Source organism: Microtus pennsylvanicus, chromosome X (genome assembly GCF_037038515.1).
Source record: "Microtus pennsylvanicus isolate mMicPen1 chromosome X, mMicPen1.hap1, whole genome shotgun sequence".
NCBI lineage: Eukaryota > Metazoa > Chordata > Mammalia > Rodentia > Cricetidae > Microtus > Microtus pennsylvanicus.
Genome location: NC_134601.1, coordinates 129,976,542 through 130,000,980, shown reverse-complemented (window position 1 = coordinate 130,000,980; position 24,439 = coordinate 129,976,542). Strand labels below are relative to the sequence as shown.

The following is a 24,439-nucleotide window of genomic DNA, read 5'->3' as shown; positions in this document are numbered from 1 at the left end:
ACCCTAACTATGACAATGAATGACTACATTTATATCTAAAAGTGGAAATAATAAGGCTGCTAGAAGAAAACTTAGAGAAAAATTCTATAACTATTTTTTGATTAATGATTTCTTAGCTATGACTCCAAAAATACAAGCAAAACCAAAAATAGAAAAAATGAGATTATATCAAGTTAAAATGTTTACCCAGAGCAAAGAAAATAATTAACTGAATGAAGAGACCAAACATTTGATAAAGGGCTAATATACAAAATACTCAAACTTCTCAAGAACAAGTAACATAATTTTTATTTTTAATAAATATATATCTTATATAAATAAATATCTTTGAGAATTTCATAAACATGTTTTATCATATACACCGCCAATTCATTCCCTTAACTTCTCCAGATCTCTCCATACTTCCTTACCCTTAAAAACTTCATGTTCTCTCTCTCTCTCTCTCTCTCTCTTTTTAACTTCATAACCCATCAATTCCAATTTGTGCTGTCCAGAAACTTCTGGGTATATGGCCAGCCACTGGAGCATAGTCCACCTACCAAGAGACACAGCCTTAAAGGAAACTACTCTCCTGATCCCAGAAGGCACAGACCGTCCAAAGCTCCTCAGCTAGAGGAAGAACTCATGAAGCTCCTCCACCCCCATGCTGGGCCAGTGATTTGATGAATTCTGTGTAGGTCTTGTCCAGGTAGCCACAGTGGTCAAGAGTTCAAGAGTGTGGTGATTCTGTCTCACTCTGTTCCTCCCTCACCTATGGCTCTTAACAACCTTTCTGTCCCCTTTTCCATGATGGTCCCTCAGCCTCAGTGACGGGGGTTATACAGGTGTCCCATTTGTGGCTAAGCATTCTGTAGTTTCTTGATCGTTGCACATTGAATGACACGATTTTCAAATTGGCAAAAGATCTGAACAGATGTTCCTTAAAGAACGACAGCAATGACCAACTTTTATATGAAAAAAATAATGTTACCATCTCTAAATAGCAGAGAAATGCAAAATAGAACCACAACAAGTTAACCTTTCATAACTATTGGAATAACTTATTATAAAATTTGAAAAGCTAGACATGGTGCTTTTAATCCCAGCACAAGGAAGGTGAAGACAGATGGACTCTTGGGGCCTGATGGCCTATCTGGTGAGTTCCAGATTAAGTGAGAGATCCTGTTTCACTACAAATGTAGATAACACTAGAACTGACACACAAAGCTGACATTTGGACAACACACACACACACACATAAACCTAACCACATAGCTGAATACATGTAGAAAGATAAGTGTTGGTTAGGATGTTGTGAAAACAGAATCTTACGCTTACATTTTGTAAAATGTAGACATGTCCCTTATAATAATTATTATAAGTTCCTTATAATTGCAATATGATCCAGCAATCCTAGTTCTTGGTGGCATATGCATACATAAAGGAGTTTAAGCTATTATATCAGATAGATAGATAGATAGATAGATAGATAGATAGATAGATAGATAGATAGATAGACGTATATTCCAATGATCATTTTAACATCATTGGCAATAATTGAAATATTTTATATACATTGGTATCCACCAATGGATGGATAAATAACTATATATATATATATATATATATATATATATATATATATATGATAGAATACTACATAGCTTTTAGAAATAAGGAACATCTTTCATTTGCAACAACATGTATGGGAATTAGAGGAAATTACATTAAGTGAATTAATCCAAGTACAGAAAAATAAATGTCAAATGACCTTACACTTTATTCAGAGTCTCAAAAAAAGTAGAACTCGTGGGGTCACTGAGAGTGAGACCAGGATTATCCCTAGTGCTTGTACTGGCTTTCTGGAACTATTCTCTCTGCATGGATATCTTGCTCAGCCTAGATATAGGGCCTTGGTCCTGCCTCAAAGCAATCTGCTAGACTTTGTTTACTCCCAATGGAAAGCCTTATCCTCTCTGAGGCGTGGATTGGGTGGGGGTAGGATGGGAGAGAAAGGTGGAGGGAGGGGGAGGAGGGGGAGGAGTGGGAACTGGATTTGGCATGTAAAATAAGAAAAGATAATTTTTTAAAAAATAAATTTAAAAAAAGAAAAAAGTAGAACTCATAGAAATATAGTTGTGGGGGGGTGGCGAGATGGGTTAATGGTTAAGAACATCTATTACTCAACTAGACGACCACAGTTTAATCCCCAGGCCCGCATTAGGCAGCTCTCAACTGCCGGTTCCGCTTCAGAGAATCTGACACCTTCTTCTGCACTCATTAGCATATACTCACACACATACACATAATTAAAAGCAACGCTTTTTCAAAAAAGAAAGAAAGGGAGTAGGAAAGTGCTCAGCAGACACTAGGGGATACATGGAAGGATCGGGAAAAGGAAGGCATTAGATACTGAAAATTGCAAAAATAAGTTTTCAGCATCTCACCACAAAAATAGCAAATTACTGAAGTAATGGTTCTGCTATCCCACTTGAAGCTTTCTATAATATGCATGTATATCAAGACCAAACGTTCTATGTATCTCATAAATACATACAATTATTGGTACGGTCCATTTTGGTTGTCAACATGATGTGATTTGTAATCAACATGGAAACAAACCTTTGAGCAAATTTGTGAGGGATTTTCTAGATTAGATTAGCTGAGCTTGGATTACACTAAATGTGAGTGACAACATTCCACAGACATCCCAAAAAAGGGGGGAAAGCAAACTGGGCACAGCATTCATCTCTCTGTCCCTCGACCCCTGCTCCTATGACTTGCCCACCATGATGGACTGTACTCTGGAACCTTGAGCCAAAAGAACCCCTTCCTTCTTTGAGGTGCTTCTGTGGGGGTATTTGTCACAACAAGATGAGTACCTAACACAAGAATTCATCAATAAAAATAAATGTTGAGGAACTGGAGAGATGCTCAGTGCTTAAGAACACTCATAGCGATTGTAGAGGACCCGAGTTTGCTTCCCAGCACACATGACAGGAAATTCCCAACCACCTATAACTCCAGTTCTAGGGGAGCCGGGGCCTCTCTTTATGGGTGGATCATGTTTATTGACTTACATACACTGAACATCCCTGCATCTCTGGGACGAAGCCAACTGATCATCATGATGGATGATCTTTTTAATGTGTTCTTGAGTTTGGTGTGGAACTATTTTATTGAGAATTTGTGCATTTACACTTATAATTTTCTTTGCTGTTGCTGTTGAATCTTTGTGTGGTTTTGGTATTGGGGTAATAGTGGCTTCGTAAAAAGAATTATATGTTCTTTCGGTTTCTATTTTGCAAAATAACTGAGGGCATACTGGCCTCAAATTAAGGTCTGAGAGAATGTTTCACAGTCCATCTGTCCCAACAGCATGCCCCCCCACTCAAGGATCAGAGTTCTATGAAGAAGCTACAGTGAATGCCAAAACACCCAAATAACCCTGTTTTTATTACCGTAGTGCATGGCTAGTGCCCCAGAATTTGGCTCTATGCCTTCTCACAGCTTTATGTTTTTCATGTGCATTATCATTTTGAGGGGTTTCTGTTTTCAACATTTCAACTTTCAGGATTTTAATCTTTCATGACTGTGATTTTCAAGATTCTAGACATGAAAAAAATATCAGGAGTTCAGCCTTCAGGAATATGGCACTCATGCCTGGTCTTCTGGCAAATACTATACGCCATTCTCTGTATATAATAAGCAGCTCGATGGTGCACCCCCAGCTGTCATTTTGGATACTCTCAGTCGCTTTAGTTTGCCTTGAGTCACTTAGCACTGTGTTTTGTAATTACACTCGGGTATCCTCCTTCAGAATATGGACCGACTGAGACCAACTACCTTGTCTTACTCACTGTAGCTGACACTTGGTGCACTCAAACAACTGTACTACTTACTGTATGAAAGGCTAAGCTCTAGAAGTCGGACACCAGGGAAAGCAGTCACACACTGTGCTTAGAACACTAAACTCAAATCCATCTGGGCTTGAGATCTAGCTTCACCACTCAGTTGATATGTGATTTTGAACAAGTCACTGTATAGATACTAACTGCAGCTGTCTTCTAAGTTTAAACAGAGTTCATGTTAACAGTCATCACAAGCCGGTCCTGCAACTTCTCTCTAAAGGCATTAAGTGTTTGTGCTGTGGTTTAGAGGACATGAAGAAACAGTAGCTGTAATAGTAGAAGTACTGCCATTGTTAGTCCTTGTAGGAGGCCAAATGAGAATTCTTAAATGATCCCACATCTAATCCCTGGAACATATATATTATTATACACAGCCAAAGAAATTTTATAAATGTGGTAGAAATCTGAAATTGGGGTAGTATATAAGATTACTGCACTGGGCCCAATGTAATCAAAGGATACTACTTATGAGGAAGGCAGGAATCCGAGAGGGGGGATGGAAGAAGATTACCGCAGCCTTTGAGCTGAAGAACACGAATAGCCTTGAGAAGCTAGAAAATGCAAGCAAGATTTGCCCTGGAGTTTCCAGAAAGGGCAGTCCTGTGAACACCTTCATTTTAAGCCTTCTGACTTTGAGAACAGTAATAAAATAAATTTGTGCTGGTCTAAATCACTAGTTTTGTGGTAACTTGTTAAAGCAACAATATAAAATTAATATAATCACTGTCAATATTTCATACACAAGTGAATTCCTTTGAGTTATGGCAGTAATTTTGTTATTTAAGAGTGCTTTACACTCTAGTAAAAAGGATTACATGTCCTTGACAGAAATGAACAGAATGACTATTATTTTACTACATCAGAAGGACTGACTATAACTTAATAATCTACTTGAGCTCCTCAAGGAAACATGACTCTGTAGCCATGACTTTCAACTTCAGCTACAGAGCTAAATCACTAGAGTGGCTTAAAACGACCCCAGTTCCCACATACCAGCCTAGACCAATCACATGAGAACAGGGGCAGTTGGGATATAGCCCTCACCACTTTAAACCACTCTCCAGGTGTTTCTAAAGAACATCACATGCCGCTTTCATTAGAGACCTAGACCTGGAACTTCTCGAAGTTTCCTTTTTAAGCCAGAAAATAAAAAAAGCAAAAATGTAGTCGTTATAATTAACCTTTTACTTTCCTTCAGAGATTTACATGTCCCCATAAACCTGCCATAGTCTTTTACACATAATAAGCCAAAAGATGTTGCTTTAATTGACTTGGCAATGGTTATTATCATTTTGTTCCACTTCCTAGGAACTTTGGGAATTCCTAATTCATATCTATGACATAATCTTGAACTATTACCATAGACTATATGATGAATCTCTGAAAATAAGGAAGAGAGAACCAGTGAGATGGCTCAGTGGGTAAAGGCACTTGCTGCCAAGCCTGACAACCTGCAACCAATGCCCAGAAACTATACGATGAGAGGAGGGAACCAACTCCCACAAGTTATACTGTGACACACACACACACACACTAAATCAACCAATCAATCAATTCAAAAATTACAAGCAGTGAGATAAAAGGTCACTGTCACTGTTGCCACATGATACCAACGGTCACTATACTTTGATAAGTATACTTTATACTGTAAACTTAAACTGTTTGAGCTAATTCAGCTCAACAAGTACTGAGCAGCTAACATGTCTAAAGGACTGTTGATCACTGTGGCAGATATACACAGCCACTGCTGCTTTCAAGATATGTTTTCTTGTGAAAAGAGGACAATGCAAGAACATTTACAATTTGAATTGTAAGACAAAAGAGAGATGGATCCATGTATGCCTCTTACCAAAAAGTCCTATGAAAGCAAGGGCACTTTTGTCTGGTTGCCTCTGTATACTTACCTGTTTTGCATTCAATAATATGTAAGCCACTTGAAAATGTACAAAAATTAAAGTAATGAAAATCCATGTTAGTGCCTTAAAACTTCGGTGAATTATAACCCACAATGTTTACTTCAGCTCCTTTTTTGGAAAAACAAAGCACTATACATGTCCTTAGAGTTAGCCAATCAAGTAACCATCTCATTTCTTTTACTCCCTGGAGTAATTTTTCATACTTGCATACATGCACGTGTGTGTGGGTGTGTGTATGCCTGTGTATGAATTAATTTATCCATGAGGCTCTAGTTCATTGTTTAGTATGCCTTACATGCTATCAAAATATCAGAATTAGATTTTCTCCTACTATTTAGATGGTTTCTATTTTCTTTTCCTGTTACACTGAAGCTGGAAATGCATTTTATCAGGTCTCCTTGTACACATGTTTGATTATTCCTCTAGATAAGGCTCAAATATTAATGTATATAAAGAACACTTGGGATCTTGTCAACTTGCAGATTCTGATTTTGTAGGTCTGTGGTGGGCCTGCGAGTCTATATTTCTAGCAAGCTCCCAGATGATATTGCAGCGATTCTGTGGACCAGATTTAAGAGTGGTGAACCAGCCAGGTGGTGGTGGCGCATGCCTTTAATCCCAGCACTCAGGCGGCAGAGGCAGGCAGATCTCTGTGAGTTTGAGGCCAGCCTGGTCTACAGAGAGAGTCCCAGGACAATCAGGGCTACACAGAGAAATCCTGTCATGAAAAATCAAGGGTAGTAAGCTGGATTTATTCTCAAGAAAAAAAGAAAAAATGGTGTTTTTACAGTGTAGACACCTGGCACACCACCAAGTGATCCAGGTTAACAGCACCAGTAACATCACATGAATATCACGTGCTCTCTGAAATGACACAAAGATAAGGTCCAACAGCTCTGTTTTATTCTGCCCCACAATCCAAACCTCAATGTGACCAGGAGATAACATCAGACCATCACAAATTAAGTGACAAAATAAAAAGTGAATGCAGTGTGTATTTCTGGATTGGACAGAAAGCAGGCCATCAGGTAACAACTTGGGAAAATTCATATGACATTGTACTTTAGATAATAGTATTGTTATCACTTCAGAGTTCATAGGGAATTGGCTAAAGCCCAAAGCCGTAATCTTCATGTTCATCCAGTCTGTTGTGGTGTATGCTCAGTACATCAGTTTATAATTCCTATCCACAGGAGAACTTCTTAAAACTCTAACTCCTCTCTGTACACAAGCTTTCATCTCCCTAGAATTCATATTCTTTGTAATGCTTGTTCATTTGTACATCTGAGGATTTCAACCAGCTTGGGGAGCTCTAAGTGAGCCACAAATCCAATTTGGGTAAGATCTAGCCTCTTTGGTTATCAAATCATAAAGGGAGATCAAATGGCCTCTTAATCCTAAAGTATAGTATGTTCCTAAAGTTATTAAAATGTTCTTTTTTCAAACAACACTTTCTTCTATGGTATAGCAATACAACGTCGATATCAATAATAGTACAATAAAATGAAAAAAGAGATACCTGTAACTTGGGAAAAATGCTCTTTTTATTCAAGTCCAATTTGGGGTAAACATCTTAGCTACACTAATAGTAGAAAAGTTTATCTTATTTTTCTTTATTAATTTCTTTTGTTTTGTAGGGTTTTTGGCTTTTGTTTTTTTGTTTGTTTGTTTTTTGAAGACAAGGGTCTCTCATGTAGCCCTGGTTATCCTAGAACTTTTTCTGTAGATCAGGCTGGCCCCAAACTCAACAGAAATCCACCTGCCTCTGCCTCTTGAGTGCTGAGATCAAAGGCGTGCGCGGAAGGGGGTACCTTTAAAAGGTGGAACATAAGATATTAAACCCTGACTCTGATTCCAACTTTTAACCTCCACATACAAAGGGAATGATCAATTTCTAGAAAATGTGTAACTGAATACAGGAAAGAGCAAATGGTAAGAGAGAAACTGGGTGTCTGGGTAAAGAGAAGGGTGGGAGGCACAGGCAGAGCACAGACTCTACACCTTTACAAAGACAGTCTTCACTGGGCTTCTGGGTGCCCTCTCCCTTTCTCTTGTAAAAGGAGCACCCTTAACGGGGAATCACCAGTAAGGGAACTTTATACAAAAGATTTCCTACAACCGCCCCTCATTTCTAACTGCTCACTTACAGAGACTGTGTGCTCCATCCAAATAGAAATGCAGAGGTGTCACCGTGTGGCCACAAATACTAGCAGCACTCTCTTATGTGGCACCAAGAATGTGGTAAAAACAGACAGGCTTGTTTCGCCCCCACGGAACTCAGAGCCAGGCAGGTTGAGTTCAGATCACTCCTCGTTCTCACAAAATCGTCCTCCTGCTTGCTTCCTTGACAAAAATTTCATCTTCAAAGCTTTAACTCAAGCCTTTCCATGTCATTGAAACATTTTTTTTCTGACCGCCATTACCCTTGTCATTTCCCTTAAACCTGTCTGTTCTCTTCAAGTTGGGTATTCTGCATTTCCTGGTTGTAACTACTTCCTTGTGGGCCTCCCCCACTCAAGTGGACCATAAATATCTTCAGGGGACATATTAAGCCATATTCATTCTTACCCCTAGGGCCTGGCACAGTGCCTGGCATGTAGTAAATGCAACAGATGGTCCAAGAGCTGCTGCTGTTGCTGTTGATTAAGACAGTGTAGTCCATTGTGGGGTATTTATAGTCGTGATACAGTATGCCATTGCTTTCCGTGCTTTACACCCACACCCTTATATTTACTATGCCCTTGCTGTTTTCAGGCCACTATCCACGCCCCTTTAAAAAACAAGCAAAATGCTTCCTTCTTTCTGCACCAAATTCTTTGCTCCTTGAGGAAAAGGCCTATAGTTTCTTAATGTGAAACTCTACATTACAACCTTTAATCGGATGGAACCACCAGTCACTGACATAATAAGAGAAGCTGCTGTCACTTTGACCTAAGAGACAAAGGGATGGACCTGATTTTTACACATGCTTTCACTTGATCCTCCCTTGTTTATTTGGCGGTTATAAAATCTCTCAAGCACAGTTCTGTGATTAATAGCCCTTGCTCCAGGGGCTGGGGAGATGGCTCAGTGGTTAACCACACCAGTTGCTCTTCTAGAGGACCAGGGTTCGATTCCCAGCACCCATACATGGCAGCTCACAATTGTCTGTAACTTTGGTTCCAGGGGATCCAACATCCTCATACAGACAGATATATATGCAGGCAAAAACATGAATGCACGTGAAATAAAAATAAATCATTTTTAAAAAAGAGCCCTTCCTGCTCTAGCAGAGGACCAGGCTTCAATTCTCAGCACCCACATGATAGCTCAGCACCATCTGTAACTCTAGTTCCAGGGGCTCTAGCACCCTTTTCTAGTTTCCAGGCATACACTAGATATGCATACATACATGCAAGCAAACAGACACAAAATAAAAAGTAATAAATAAATATAGAGAAGTGGGGTGAAAATACCCACCATCAAATCGATGCTCCATAAAAACCATCTTCCTCTGTGCATTCTTTGCATGAACAGATATTGAATTCTAACAATGGACTATGTGTCATTTCAAGTTCTGGGGAAAACAACATTGAACACTAAGAAACAAAAGGTATAGCCCTCATGAAGTGGTAGTCAGTGGTGAGAAGCAAACAATAAACAAAATAAATATATAACAGTTGGATACTCCAGTGTAAATAAGTATACATATATATAATACACACACACACACATACATATATGTGGGTTAGATATTCAACAAGTTTGTGAGAACCCCATGCCAGCAGAAGCATTATTCGTCTTGATTTAAAGGAACAGAGAAGAGCAGGAATGAAAGAGGGAGTTGAAGGGCCAGGGCGTGGCTGCAGAGGCCTGGCCAAACCCATCACTTCCGTCAGCAGGGACGGCAGGGTCACTGCCCCTCTGGCTGGGAGGGCAGAGCTTCCAGGCCAAGGGGACAGAGAATCACACCACAGGATCATTCTCAGGCTTTGACCTTTTCGACAAAGTTCCTTGACCTGCTTCGACCCCACGATTCCTTTCATTCTTTTAGTTTGAAGGATTTTGGAATGACAATGCCTGTTTTGTCCCTGTCCTGACTTCTTAATTTTTCTTCCAGGTTCTACAAGTCTGCAAATGGAAAAGAATTCTGCCCCTGGAGGGACCTCTCAATCAACCAACCAACCGTATCTTATTTAATAAATGACAGATGAAACTTGGGACTTTTGTATTGATTTGGTCTAGTTGACGGTTTTTGACTTAGACTGGTGCAGGACTGGGTTAAGACCTTTGAGAATACTGGGATCGGTTGAAAATCTTTTCCTATACGAAGGGCATGCATCCTGGCGAGTCAGAGGATATGGCCTTACAGGTTGAATTGTATCCCTCAAAATAAGTTTTTGCTATGTTGTGGTTAGTTCTTGCCAATGAGACCTTACTTGAAAATCATTTAAGTCTTTGTGAATAAAATCAAGGTGAGGTGATTAAGGGAGACCTTGGTTTAGTATGCTCTTACAAGAAGCCATCATGAGATGAGAGAGAAACATACACACAAATAAAGGACAGAGAAATCAGTTGTGCTGTCACAAGCCAGGGAATACATGGGGCTAGAAGAAGCTGGAAAAGCCAACCAAGGTTCTTAGTGTAGAGGTCTGTGTGGGACCCTGGCCTTGCCAGCATGTTGATGCCAGGCTCTTATCCTATGGAACTATGAGAATGAATTTCTGTGTTTTAAGTCACCCACTCTGTGGTCATAGAAATATTCTCCTGAGGTTCCACCCAGACCTTCTGGTTCTAACTGTACTGTAATCAGAGAAACAGATCATTTATGCACAGAAAATTTGAACTGTACTAACAGCTCAAGTACAGGAGACTGAAAGAATGAATCACATCAGAAAGTTAGGAGGCCAAGTTTAGAAGCAGTATGAATTCAGTATAAGATACTATTTGTGGGGGCTGGAGGGATTTCTCAGTGGTTAAGAGCACTGACTGCCATTCCAGAGGACCCTAGTTCAATTCCCAGCACCCATATGGCAGCTCACAACCATCTGCAATTCCAGTTCTAGGGGACCTACCACCCATGGCAGAACACCAATACACGTTTAAAAAAAAAAAGCTAGACAATGCTGGCGCATACCTTTAATCCCAGCACTAGGGAGGTAGTGGATCTCTGTGAGTTCGAGGCCAGTCTAGTCTACAGAGAGAGTACCAGGACAGGCTCCAAAGCTACAGAGAAACCATGTCTTGAAAAATAAAAATAAGACACTATTTATGGTGTAATTTTTTATAACATCAGAAAACCAAGTATATTCATTTATGCAATGTATCTTTTTAAAATATTTTTATGGTTTATTTAAGTTTATTTGATGTGCATTGGTGTGAAGGTGTCAGATCCCCTGCAACTGGATCTTCAGACAGTTGTGAGCTGCCATGTGGGTGCTGGGAATTGAACCCGGATCCTCTGGAAGAACAGTCAGTGCTTTTTAACCACTGAGTCATCTCTCCATTCCCTATGCAATGTATCTTTATAAGTCTGTGTATATCAGGATAGCAATTTCTGAATGAGTATGTTTATCTGTGCCTATAGACATACATAAATATGTATTTTCTGGAATCCTCTTACATTGTAGGCATTCAGGGCAGACATGACTAAGATATTTCTATATAACTGAGTCTATTACTATAGGAGTCCAAAGGCCCCTGATCTAATTTTCACTCTCTGTAAGGCAGTGAGAAGAAAATGGGTAAATCATGGGAAACCAGCAAATATGTTTTAAAAGCCTGTGACTTTGAATCTGTCATTTTGCTAACTTTGATGAGTAAAAGTGACATGATCTATCACTTAAAGTACAATTTATGTGATCTAGAGGAAGATATTTAGTTAACTTCGCTGATTCTATATTTTCTTATTCATAACACGGGAAAATGGCGTTTCACGGGTTTGTATTACGTTGATTCAACAAAATAACATTTACACGGGGGGGGGGGGAGAAACAATGCTGGGCATTCAGAAGCTCGTGCTGCCCTGACCCTTGACTACTCACCAAGAGGCTGCTTTGCTTGAATATTTTCCTCCCTATGAATGTACTGTTTCTCACTAGCAGAAGGCTGAATACAAAATTAGCTTCCCAAGCATAAACCTACCCAATTATGAATATTATATTTTAAATCCCCTGAGTGAGTCAAAAAGGACAAATTTAACACAACTGCACCAAATGCATTTTTACAAACGAGAAAAAGCTTGCAGGTTGTTAAAGGTGCCACCAGGCATTATAAACATGGTCACACACATTGCAACACAGCTGAAGACGAAGAACTCAAGTGGCAGATTCCAATGATACCCAAGAGGGTTGTGCAGGTTCTCAAATGTCAGATGCCTGGGCTATCAGATTATCGGAAGTTCATCAACTTGTAGGTATTCTGGGCGGAAGGACCTGGCAATAAATAGCTTGAAAGATAGCTGCTATCTAATAAGTAAGTTGTCCATTGACCCTCCATGCACTGAGACAAGAGGACCTCAGCCTCATTCGGATAGAGTAGGCATGCTTTCAGACCAGAAGTAAAAGCACATTTTAAAGAATTTTACCTCTCCCTCATCAGCAACTATGAATCTTATCTTCAGATATTTGAATCAGCCTCACTTCTCCTTTTTGACCAATAAAACTGTATGAATAGTGTAAGAAGCAGCCTTCTATGTTACTTAAAGGTTTCATAAAGTAATCATCACTCGTGTTCAATGAAATTGACTTAATCTATTTACAAGGACACAACAGTAAATAAAGTAATAATTCAACAAAACAAAATTGTATTCAATGAAGACACAATAAAACTCCTCTACTGTACTTTCATAGGCTAAGGTGAGATAGAAAAAGAAATTCAAAATCAAGGCATTGCTTCGAGAATTGATTTTAAGCAAAGACTAGTAAGCACAGCATAATAAACAGCAGTTACTAGGACTGAAGTCTGGACTCTGTCACTGACTAGCTCTGTGACCTTGAGAAAGTCATTTAACATATTTAAATAGCAATCACTTCTCCTGGAAAGAAAACAGATTTGATGAAATTTTAACTTTTCCCTTTACTATACACTGTGCAATCCATTCAGGCCAGTCAAGCAGTTAGAACGGAGAGAGCTTCCAAGGCTCCAGTCCGAATCTCCAGGCTCAATTTGCATTACAAACAGAACTGAAGGAATTTATGTGCACTAAGGTTTGAGCATATCTCGGGGAAGTAAAGGATAGATGAAGGAATACATACAGTTCATCAGCAAATTAGGGTGTCAAATTTGTAAGTAGGCTGAACAGGGTGTGACAGATATAAAAATGTCTCAGAATTTGAGGTGAGCTTGAGTGAGAAAGCATGTACTTATAGTAGGCCCAATCCAAGTAGGTTTTAATAGGAAAGAGCAGGAAAAGGGGTAGAAAATCCATGTATGTAACATTTATTGACTGAATGTTCTATGCTAGGTACTTATATTCATCTGCTTTCTATTGCTATAATAGAATAACAGAGACTGGGGAAATTATCCCCTGGAAACACCTCACTGGTTAGCAAAGCTGTGAGCCCTGGTCATATTACATGGTCCTAAGAACCCATCTAGCAACCCAGAACTGATCAAAGCTAGGCATATCAGAGTCCCGTGAGTTTGGAAACAGAATGATGACATCCAAAGTCTTTTCAAGTAACTGAACCATAACAACTGTAACATGAACTCAGCACACAAGGAAGTTATCTCTTGCCCACTAGGGGTTATTGCTTTCTAAAAGTGGGGATAACAACAGATACACACAGAGAGAACAGACTTTGGAGTCCCACCAATCTCCTATCTCTTTCCATACAATCTCATTTTTTCCTGAATGGGATTAAACAAATATTAGTTTACTTGAGTTAGTTTAAATGACAGTGCCTACCCCCATGCCCAGTATTAGAGGGACAGATTTATCTTGGTCATGGTTTTGGGTGTCTGTCCACCGTGGTAGGACTGGTGTTGTAAAACGGAGCAATTTATACCATGATGGGCCAAGAGGCAGAGACGGGGATCCCACCACGGCACAACTTCTCATTTCTTAAACTCAGTCCATGCTTAAGACTTAGGAGACAGGGGCATAAGGATCTTGGTGAGTTTGAGGCGAGCTTGATCTACATAGTAAGTTCCAGGACTGCCAAAGGTACATAATGAGACCCTGTCTTAAATAACAACAAATCTTAACTTTAATTATAATCAAAGATATTAACTTTAATTAATAAATTAAATATTTAAGGTTGAAGCACCTGCTCAGGGTTCTGGTGCTGACAATGAAGTCTAATTCTGAGAACACATTCTTCAAAAACATGGACATGTGCACCCTGATATCGGTGTGCAGGTCTTTGAACTGTGACCTATCAAGAAGTTTTCTATCTATTGTCTCACTTTTCAAATCTTTCATCTGTCTGAAAAAAAAAAACAAACAACAACAAAAATTGCCAGGCGGAGGTGGAATACACCTTTTTAATCCCAGCACTCAGGACAAAGAGTCAGGCAGATCTCTGAGTTTGATCTGAGACCATCCTGGTCTACAGAGCCAAGATGCAATATAGCCAGGGCTACACACAAGGAAACTCTTGAAAAAACAAAAAAATGAAGAAACAGCATTACTATATTCACACTACCTAAAGTAAGGCACACATTCAATACACACCCTGTTATGATATCAATAACATTCTTCTAGCTAGAAAAAAATCATAACATATATATAGACAAAAAGCCCTAAATACTCAAAGCTACCTTATAGAATAAGAACAACAAAGGCATCATCTTCAAAATATACTATAAAGCTATATTGTCTGCATAAAGGCATGAGTAAGACCAGCTGTTAGAAATGGTATAGAAACAAATAGATACCAATGGAACAAAACAGAGACAAGTAAGTCCATCCAGTTGCAGACAATTGATTTCTAGCAGACGTTCTAAGAGAATGACCTGAAGAAATGACAGTCTTTCTATAAATGGTGCTAGGAAAATTGATTATCTACATGCAGAGGAATGTAGATGCAGTCCCAATCACCAGCTACAGAAATCAACTCAAAACTGATTAAATAGTTAAACGTAAGACCTAAAACTGAACCTATTAGGAAAAAACACTTCCAGACATTGGAACAAGCAAGTAATTTTGGACAGGTACCCAGAAGCATGAGAAGAGAAAGTAAAAGACAAGAATGAGATTGTATTGTCAGGCGGTGGTGGTGCCCACCTTTAATCCCAGCTCTCAGGAGGCAGAGGCAGAGGCAGGCAGATCTCTGTGAGTTCAAGACCAACCTGGTCTACAGAGCGAGCTCCAGGATAGCCAGGGCTGTAAACAGAAACTTTGTCTCCAAAAACCAAAAGAAAAAGAAATGGAAATTCCACCAAAATGGAATTATCTAGTCATTATAAAGAATGAAATGCTGCCATACACCACAACATGCGAAAGCTAAAGGACACTATACTAAGTGAACTAAGCCAGGCATATCAAGTACTACCACACGAGTACACTCATATGTAGGATCTGAAAGAGTGAATGCTATATAGCCTGAGCGTTCTGTCTTCTCCAGCGGCTGCCTTTGCTTCAATCTCCTTCAACCCACATTATATTTATTATATTTCTGCCTTTGTTTCCATGGTTATGTTGTTCCTGATGGGAATATCCCTTTCCCATCACCCTGACTACCCAAGTCCTACGTATACTTTTAACAACAGCTAGACTTCATAGAATTTGAATTGGAGCTCATGATACACCTAGGAGTTTGCCGGAAAGAGAAAACTGAGATGCAAGGGTGGGCTGAAGTAGAAAACGCTAATGGAATGTTTGCACTGCTGGAACGGGAACGCGCTGGCTTAGCACTCCAACACAGAGGTACACTCCTAGCCCAGGAAAGACACTAGGGAGAAAGGGAAAAGCAAGGATTAAAGACAGAATTTGTGGGAAAAAATATGGCATATCCAAGAAATATTAATAAGTTTAACAGGAGTCCTATGGCGGGGAAAAATCTGCTATCTGCATAGCAGGTTGTAGACAAAAGTGTCTTATGAAGAGGCATGGATTTAATCCTATGACAGGGCATCTCTGAAAGATTCTCAACATTGGACAAGAAAGGGTTAAAATCTCAGAAAAGGCCTAAGTTATACAACAGACTGGACTCAATATTAGTTTATAGAGACTACCATAAGAAAGCATCACACACTAATTTAACAGTACAAACACACTGTCCTACAGTTCTCCGGACCAGCAATCTGAAGCTAAAGCGGCAGCGGGAGGTTTCTTCTGAGGGCTCCGAGGGAGGGATTAGGTATAGACCTCCCACTTGTCTTGCAGATAGCTGTCTTTGCTGTCTAGCTTTTCACTTAGCACCAATGTGTGAGTTTTGTGTCTAAATTTCTCATCTTATGTTTCCAGTAATTAAATCAGTACGGTTGACCTCATTCTTACTTTACTGCCTCTCTTTAAAAAAGTCTCCCATCCAAGTGAACAGAAGCAGATGTATCTCTGTGAGTTCGAGGCCAGCCTGGTCTACAGTGCAAATTCCAGGGCAGCCAGAGATGTTACACAGAGAGACCCCGTCTCAAAAAATCATTAAAAAAAAAAAGGTCTCACCAGATGGTGATGACAGTGGTACACACCTTTAGTTGCAGAATCTGGGAGACAGGGGCAGGTGGATCTCTGTGAATTCAAGGCCAGCCTAGTCTACAAAACAAGTTTCAGGACAGGCAGAGCAGTTATGCAGAGAAACCCTGTCTCAGAAACCAAACACAAAACAACAATCTTCAAATACACTCACATTCTAAGGCACTGAAAAAGTTAGGGCCCCAACACATTTTGGAGCATACAACTCAACAGGAAACACAGATACGCAAGGAAAACAACAGCAAAAGAGCTGTTTTAATATGCCAGGTTAGAGACAATGAAAAAACATGATTGGCATAATTGCAAAGGGAGGAAAAGAAAGGGTAACTGAGTCCGTTAGGGAAATGGAAGGTTTGACAATACATAAAGGGTGTTAGACACACCACATGTGAGATGCTGGAATGTCTGTCCAGTTAACAGATGTGTGGTCTAGGCTCGGGAGAAACATTCCGTTTGAAAATGGAGACTTGCCATGCAGACAGATGTCATCATACAAGTAGCGGCAGAAATACTGAAGGATTCCAGAGTAGCGAGAGAAGAGAGTGCAGAGAGCAGTAAGAGGCAAGTGGAAATCTAAGAAATAACACTGACAGAACAGACAAGCAAGGGGAGGCTCTGAAGAAAAGACAGCCTGCAACCCTGAAGGCCATAGTTGGAAGGGTTAAAGATTTACCACTAGGCAGGAGAGAGCCTGTGGTAACTTCGATGAGCACAGCTTCAGAAAGGATTTAAATCAAAAGTGAAGACAAAGTGGATGTTAATTTGCATGCTATAGAGGAAAGATTGCTTGAGACCCGGAAAGAAAGTATGGCTAGAAAGGTGTATTCATAGCTTTCCTGTTGCTTGGGACAAAACAGCATGACCAAAGCAACTTAGGGAAGAATGGGTTTGTTTAGGATTATGGCTCCAGAAGGCTAAGAGGCCATCATGGCGAGGAAGCATGGCAGCAAGTGGCAGCCATGGCGGCTGGAGTAGCAAGTTCAAAGCTCACATCTTGAACCACAGCACTAAGCAGAGAGGGCGAACAGAAAGTAAGGGTGAGACTAGAGACACTCAAAGCCTGCTCCAGTGATTTCCTTCCTCTAACAAGGTTCCGTCTTCCAAAGGTTCCACAATCTCCCCAAAGAGTGCTACCAACTGGGGACCAAGTGTCTAAAGACCCAAGCCCACTGGCCACATTTCTCATTCAAACTACTGCCGATAAGGCAGTATGACGAAATGATCAGCGTGCACACTTTGCACACTCCACACCAGATGTCTTTCTGCCACTTACAAGCTCCGGAAGCTTGGGCAAATTGCTTGGTTTTCCTGTGCTCCAATTATAAAGCAGGAAAACAACAGCACCTCCTTCAAGGGACTGTTGTGACCAGGGTATGAATTGACGCATCTAAAGGAAGCGCTTAAGAGAGAGTCTGGAGCAAGGTAGTATATACTGTGTAGGCATGTCAGGATAGGTGGGAGGACAAAAGAAGAAAAAGTGAGGAAGTCAGGACAGAAGGACATCAGCTGACAGAACAAAATCTCCTAGGATACAACAGAGAACATACGGTAGCTAGAATTTCAATTGTTCTTAACAGAATCCCGGAGTCAGGTATTAGTGGGTGAAAGCCGAGAGAGATAGGAGAAGCAATAGCCGCTAGGGAGACCTTTTACCTCTACCAATGCTCAGACTGAAGGGGCAATCCTATCCGCAGACTGAGCCTTCAGACTAAATCCTCCCACTACACTGAGCTCTAGTCTCCCCCTGCCTTACAGTCATCTCTACCAGGCAGAACCCTTCCTGTCTCCACCTCCCTAGTGCTGGGACTAAAGGCGTGGGATGAAAGGTGTGAGCCACCACTGCCTGGCTTCTAGTGGCTTAGCTGTGTCCTCTGATCTTCAGCCAAGCTTCATTTGTTAAAACACAAACAAAATATCACTCCAATCTATCCTTCACTAACTAGTCTGTATGATCTTTAGTAACGACTCTCCTGAGCCCCAGTTTCTTCATCTGTGAAATAGAGATAACAGTATCTGTCTTACGAAGTTACTGGGAAGATTAAATAAAGCAATGCACAATAAACAAAGGTTTCAGCTAAAAATAAAAAAAGAGGTGGGCACATGATGCATGCAATACAATCGGTGGGGTGATGGCGTGGGAATGCAGCCCTGACACGGGGTGGGAGCAAGCGCATCTTTCCTGCCTATCACCTACAAGCACAGAAATCTTCAGTTACTGAATGAAGTCGATTATATCCTCAGGTGTGTTGGACCTGGAACAAATGTTTGAGATCCTCTAAATTCTAAAGCAATGAGCCACCTAGAGGCTTGTTAAAATCCATATTACTGGGTCCCACCCATAAGAGTTTCTGAACCGGATCATCTAAGTCAAGGCCTGAAATTTGACATGCTTTGTTTATTTGTTTTGTTTTGTTTTCTGAGACATGGTCTCTCTCTACCCAGCCCTGGCTGTCCTGGAACTCTCTCTGTAAAACAGGTTGACCTCCACCTCTGAGATCCACCTGTCTCTTCCACCTGCCTCAACCTCAACCGCAGCTATTAAAGGGATGGATTATATACCATGTCCAGCTTAAATAACAGTTGTCCATGCCCACTGCTTATGGGAAGGTTTTGTTCAGAGTGGTTGGCACATCTCTGATCTCTGGGTGATTGGGGAGTGTGTGTGTGTAAATCACCTGAAGACTGATTTTTACACTACCTTCTTTCAGGTTACTCCCCAGGTACCTAATCCAAATCTATACAGATAGGCAAAGATATCCAAATTTTCATGAAGTTGAGTCTACTATGTGGCCAAACTGAGAATTATGGGGGGGCAAGTAGTTCTCCATGCATACATCCAACATACACACCTACTTCACTCCTAAAGAGGATCTGTAATAAGAAGGGGGATTTTCAAGGCCTAAAAACTATAGAATTTTCAAACTGTAAAATGGAGACACTGAAAACTACCTTGTTAGAGTTTCCACTATGAACTCTGGTCCTTTTTCTCTCTCCTTTAACTCCTTTCTTCTCATTCTGTCTTTCTGAGTTCCCCAGGCTAGTGAGACATCTAAACATGGAACGTCTTCTTAGAGGACTTGAGGAAAAGCACATTGAACAACTAACTGAAAAGAATTGATGTGGCCCGGTGGCGGCCTTTAATCCCAGCACTTGGGAGGCAGAGGCAGGCGGATCTCTGTGAGTTTGAGGCCAACCTGGTCTACAGAGAAAGTTCCAGGACTGGTACCCAAAGAAATCCTGTCTAGAAAAGCCAAAAAAAAAAAGAAAGAAAGAAAAGAAAAGAAAAGAAAGAAGAAATAATGTTTGCAGTACTGAACGTTTAAAAAAGATTTCCAAACAAATATTTCACATTTCCATGATAAATAGCATTATAAAATCTGTGACACTTTTGTAATTAAAGTTAAGAATTTCCCTAGTGCTAATAAATGTATGGTGATATTTTTGTTAAAATGCACTGGAGCCATTTGTATTTTCACGTTGAAACCATCCTCAGATAATTATGATAATAAGGGCCACCGTGAAAATTAAGTACTAGTTTGTAAGAACAACTCACAAAAAATTCCTACTAAGTTTTTTGTTTTGTTTTGTTTTTTGAGACAGGGTTTCTCTGTACCTCTGGAGCCTGTGCTGGAACTAACTCTGTAGACCAGGCCGACCTCAAACTCATAGAGATCCACCTGTCTCTGCCTCCCAAGTGCTGGGATTAAGGGCATTTGCCGCCACCACCACCACCACCTGGCTTCTACTAAGAATTTTTACAATGAGCATTGCAGCCAAACAGCAAAACAATATACCTCAACTTTGTCAAGATCAACAGCTCAACAGCTCAGTGCTCTCGCTCTCTCTCTCTCTCTCTCTCTCTCTCTCTCTCTCTCTTTCTCTTTTGTTGGTTTTTCGAGACAGGATTTCTCTATAGCTTTGGAACCAGGCTGGCCTTAAACTCACAGAGATCCACCTGTCTCTGCCTGGTATAAAAGGCTTGCACCAGCACCACCACCCTGTGCTATCAATTTGTGGGAATGGTGAAAAGGAGGGAAGTAATACAATTCTGTTTCAACTTAAAACAAAAAAGATAATTACAATATTAAAGAACAGAAGAAAATGCATCCTAACTCCTTCAGAAAAAAGCCAAAGTCTTTACGTCCTATTCTGCAGCATCTGCCTTCCTCTGTCTCACTGACCTCATGTCCTATCTCCAATGATGCTCGCCCCCTCTCTCTCCCTCCCTTCCTTTCTTTCTCAGACAGCCTTGCTTATGTACCTCAAGCTAGCAAAGGCTGTCCTTCAGCTTCAAAAGTGCTGGGATACCAGGTATCTGCTACCATGGTTGCAATAATGGGATTCTTGCTAGTCCTGGAACACACCACATAAAACACCCTTCTCAAATATCCTCATAGCTACCTCCCTGATTTCAGGAGATATTCTGTTTTGTATCAAAGAGGCTTCCTGTGACTATTTTGGATTAAGTAGCTCTCCCCCAGCATGCCATACTTTATTCCTACTAATTTAGATCTTTACCCAACACATATCTTTGCTGTCTTCCAAGAGCATCTCCACAATGGTAAATGAATTAATGAATGAATTCATTAAAAATTGAAATACATGAAATAACTAAATGAATAAATGACTATCATGATACAATACAAATTTGTGTTGAAATTTTTCTCTTTTGCAGCTTTCTACTTTTGTGGGCTGAATAAGAACCAAAACAGGACTTAAGCAAAGCTGTCCAAACTTTTCTAGTATAGGAAAGTCTAGGCATTCCAAAAGGCAATTTGAGGGTTGGAACTAGTGCTACGGAATTACAAAAGCAGAGGGAGGCGAAGCAAAGGCAGAGGGAGGGGAAGGGGGAGAAAGAGACAGAAGGTGGACAGAGACAAAGAGAGATACTCTTTTGTTTTTGTTTTTTTACAATTATCTCTCATGAAGCCCCTTTTCCTTGTCATAGATGAAAATCCAAGGAAGCAGAACGACGCCAAATAACGCAAAAGCCACTTAAAACCCTTGGAGAAAATTTCTACTGCTTTCCTTGAGTACTTCTTAATAGGTTCATAAAGTTTCCATTGTCCTAGAAAGGCATTAAGCATATTTCAGCAACAATATGACAGCTAAGCGTTTCCTAGTTCCCAAATATACAACTAGAAATTCCCCACAAAGAAAATCCAACAAATGTGAAACAAGGGACAAGCAAATGTTAAAACAGAAATACAACAGCCCCTAATAAATGACATAAATACCAAAGGCGGAATAGTGGCTGCGGAATCAACACACAGTTCCTTCCCCTCCCTCCATTCAAGGGGAGGTTTGGTATGCACAAGTGGCTTTTGACTCAATGACAAGACTACACTCCCTCTGTCAAAACCAACCAGGAGTGGTTCTTTTGAAGGTGTTTTCCTTTGTTTTCAGGAGGCCACAGGAAAAATGTTGAGTCGTGGGGGTTTTTTTTGTCTTTTTTTTTTAATCTGAATCCAGCCAACTCAATAATATGGGCTGTTTGGAATAAGACTGTTTGAAATTTAGAAGATGTACAGACGAGACACAGGATAGAGGCGAGGAGACACAGGATAGAGAATTGTTATTCGCTTTAAAATGTTGCTGGGGAACCTAGAACAGACACCTTTTCTTGCTGAGAACTGGTCCTAGAGACACAATGAAAGCCAGCGTATTACAGAAGAAAGCGACTCTGTGCATTTAAACTAGAGACAGATAACTGGTGGACTGTGTGTGGAGACATCATTAAGTTCCATCCTCAATCCTGCCACCCTCACCCTCGCTAAGCAGAAACAAAAGAGAAACACATGTAAAAAATGTCCCTGGTCCATAAAAGCCATTTCTCCTGAATTTTTGTTATACCAATTCTTTTTAGCTAATGGGAGGGAGGTAGTGAGGCCCTCCTTCCCAACACAAGGTAGTGGATAAGACACCAACGTGAAAATGATCGAGCATACAAGATCTGCCCTGTTCTCTTCCAAAGCTTGGTTTTTTTTTTTGTTTTTTGTTTTTGTTAAGACAGTGTCTCATTCTGTAGCTCTGGGGGCCTAGATCTTACTATGCAGGCCAGACTGACCCTGACCTCATAGAGATCTACCTGCCTCTGCTTCCTGTGTGCGGACACGACAGGCATGTACCAACACACTCACTTTGCAAGCCATTTTGACTAGCTATCCTGTTACCCAGCCTGTGCTCCCAGTTCCTTTGGTTTGAGTATATGGATTCCCAGCATCGATAGGAAGAAAATACATATGAACTAGGAGTGTGTATGTTAGAGATGCTTGGCAAATGTTGGAATCAAATTCAACATTCCTCTCCATATCCTGGGAGGAGGTCTTGGCCAGCAATCAGCTAATAAAGGAGTCACTGACAGCATTCTGCAGGGCCTTGAGATGTTATACACATCGTCCAGCAGCATAATCAGCCACAGGCAATAAAGTTGGCATTAAATATATATTTGTAGAATGAATTAATTTGTTCAAGTCATCTAAACTGCAGTGTTATCTCTTAAGAAATGGAAATGTTTCCCTTTAGCTAAAACTGCAGAGCCAATTGACTCTGTGGTTAACTAATGTGCACATTGGCATCAATGCCCACGCTGCACCTCCTAAAATTCCACTGGATATTACAACCAAGTTTGAAGGGGAAGCTGGGGGAGGGAGGTGCCGCTCTCTGCACATAAATTCCTTCCAATAAACAGGTAGTGTTAAAACAAGGTAAGACACAGATAGATATTCTTTTTGAAACTGAATTGCCAGTCCAAGTAGAGACATCCCCTAGGTAAAATTGTGCACTGCCCCTTTAAGAAGCCAGGCAAGATGGAGCCCTCCCAGCTCGCAGCTTGAGGTTTCAAGCAACCTGATAGGGATGCTGGAGTGTGACAAAAAGAAAGAATGCTAGAAGGGTGGCAGGGAAGCAGTAACACCAGGAGTGGAAACCCAGGCTGTAAACACACAACACGCTTCAGTGCGCACGGGCTGGCCGCGTGGCCTCTCTGGGCGCGAGAGCACCACCCTCCACCCGTCTCCTCCACCCTACTCCACCCTGCCCCACCCTTCTTTCCTCCTGGAGTGAGCCACCCGAAGAAATGCGGCCACGTCCCCGCCCCGCCGAAACCCTGCGAGGGCGGCCGAAGGCGAGGTGCTGGCCGCGCAAAATGAAAGGGACTTACTTTGGGGTTCCGCGCCTCCGAAGGCATCCTCTCTTGCCAGCCCCTTCCAGGGCCAGAGCGCGCGCGGGTCCTCGCCGCCTCGCCCCGCGAGCCAAGCCCAGGGAGACTTAGGGAGATGCCGGCACACTCCGTAGTACTGATCTTAAGACGAGACAGAAGGGTGTGAGGGAGTTAGCCAGTGGTGTGAGTGGTGGTAAGATGGAAAACCCTCCTTTCCCCTCATTCGCAGGAGCGTCCCTTGCCCAGCCTTAGCGATATCTGGGGCAATGGTTTGCTTGTTTCTCCCTTTTGGTTTCTCCCAGCTGCCTGTCCCAGACCCCACCCAGCGGCTCCACCCCATCCACTGCTACACATTCTGTCAATCACCAGCCCCTTTAAAGCTGCATCACACAACTGGGGTTTTCCTCCCTCTTAGATGGGCGGACAGAATCCTGGGGCCTTTTTAACAATGCCCCAGACCTTTTTGTTGGGTTTATGAAGCTGGGGTTAGCTCCTAGTGGAAGCCTCCCCTCCTCACCTCTGTCCAGAAGCTGGCTCACTCTACCCCACCCAAACTCCTTTCGGCCAAGCCAGGCTCAGCCCCACCACACCAGGCCGGGTCACTTAACTTTGCTTCTGGTAAAAGCTCTTCCTTAGCCAGCCAGAACTCCAGAAAGTTCCTGTTACGCCCTCCTTGGCACCGCCCACTCTTGTGCACTTTCTAGACTGAAGGGGCTTAATAGCTCTCCTGGCCTTTGGGGCTTCTCCAAGTTATGCCTGGTGCAGGGGCGGAGGGGGGATACTGTCATCACCTTTCATCCATGTGACTCCAAATTTCTGACTAGAATGGAAAAAGAAGCTGTAGTGATACCCA

The 24,439-nt window shown here is 41.3% G+C and overlaps 1 protein-coding gene across 2 annotated transcripts in view; it reads right to left on the bottom strand.

Annotated features, from left to right (window-relative positions):
• Positions 1-24,145, bottom strand: part of Klf8 (KLF transcription factor 8) — a 158,009-nt gene extending 133,864 nt beyond the window's left edge. Inside the window, exons 1-2 of one of the 2 annotated variants that reach the window (XM_075957847.1) lie at positions 24,104-24,145; positions 23,587-23,727 (exon numbers count right to left, since the gene is read on the bottom strand). The gene's annotated coding sequence lies outside the window, so the exon portion shown is untranslated. Of the gene's footprint in view, positions 1-23,586; positions 23,872-24,103 lie in introns of those variants that run through there. The other variant, XM_075957846.1, reaches the window with a different exon arrangement.
• Positions 24,146-24,439: the final 294 nt, after the last annotated feature.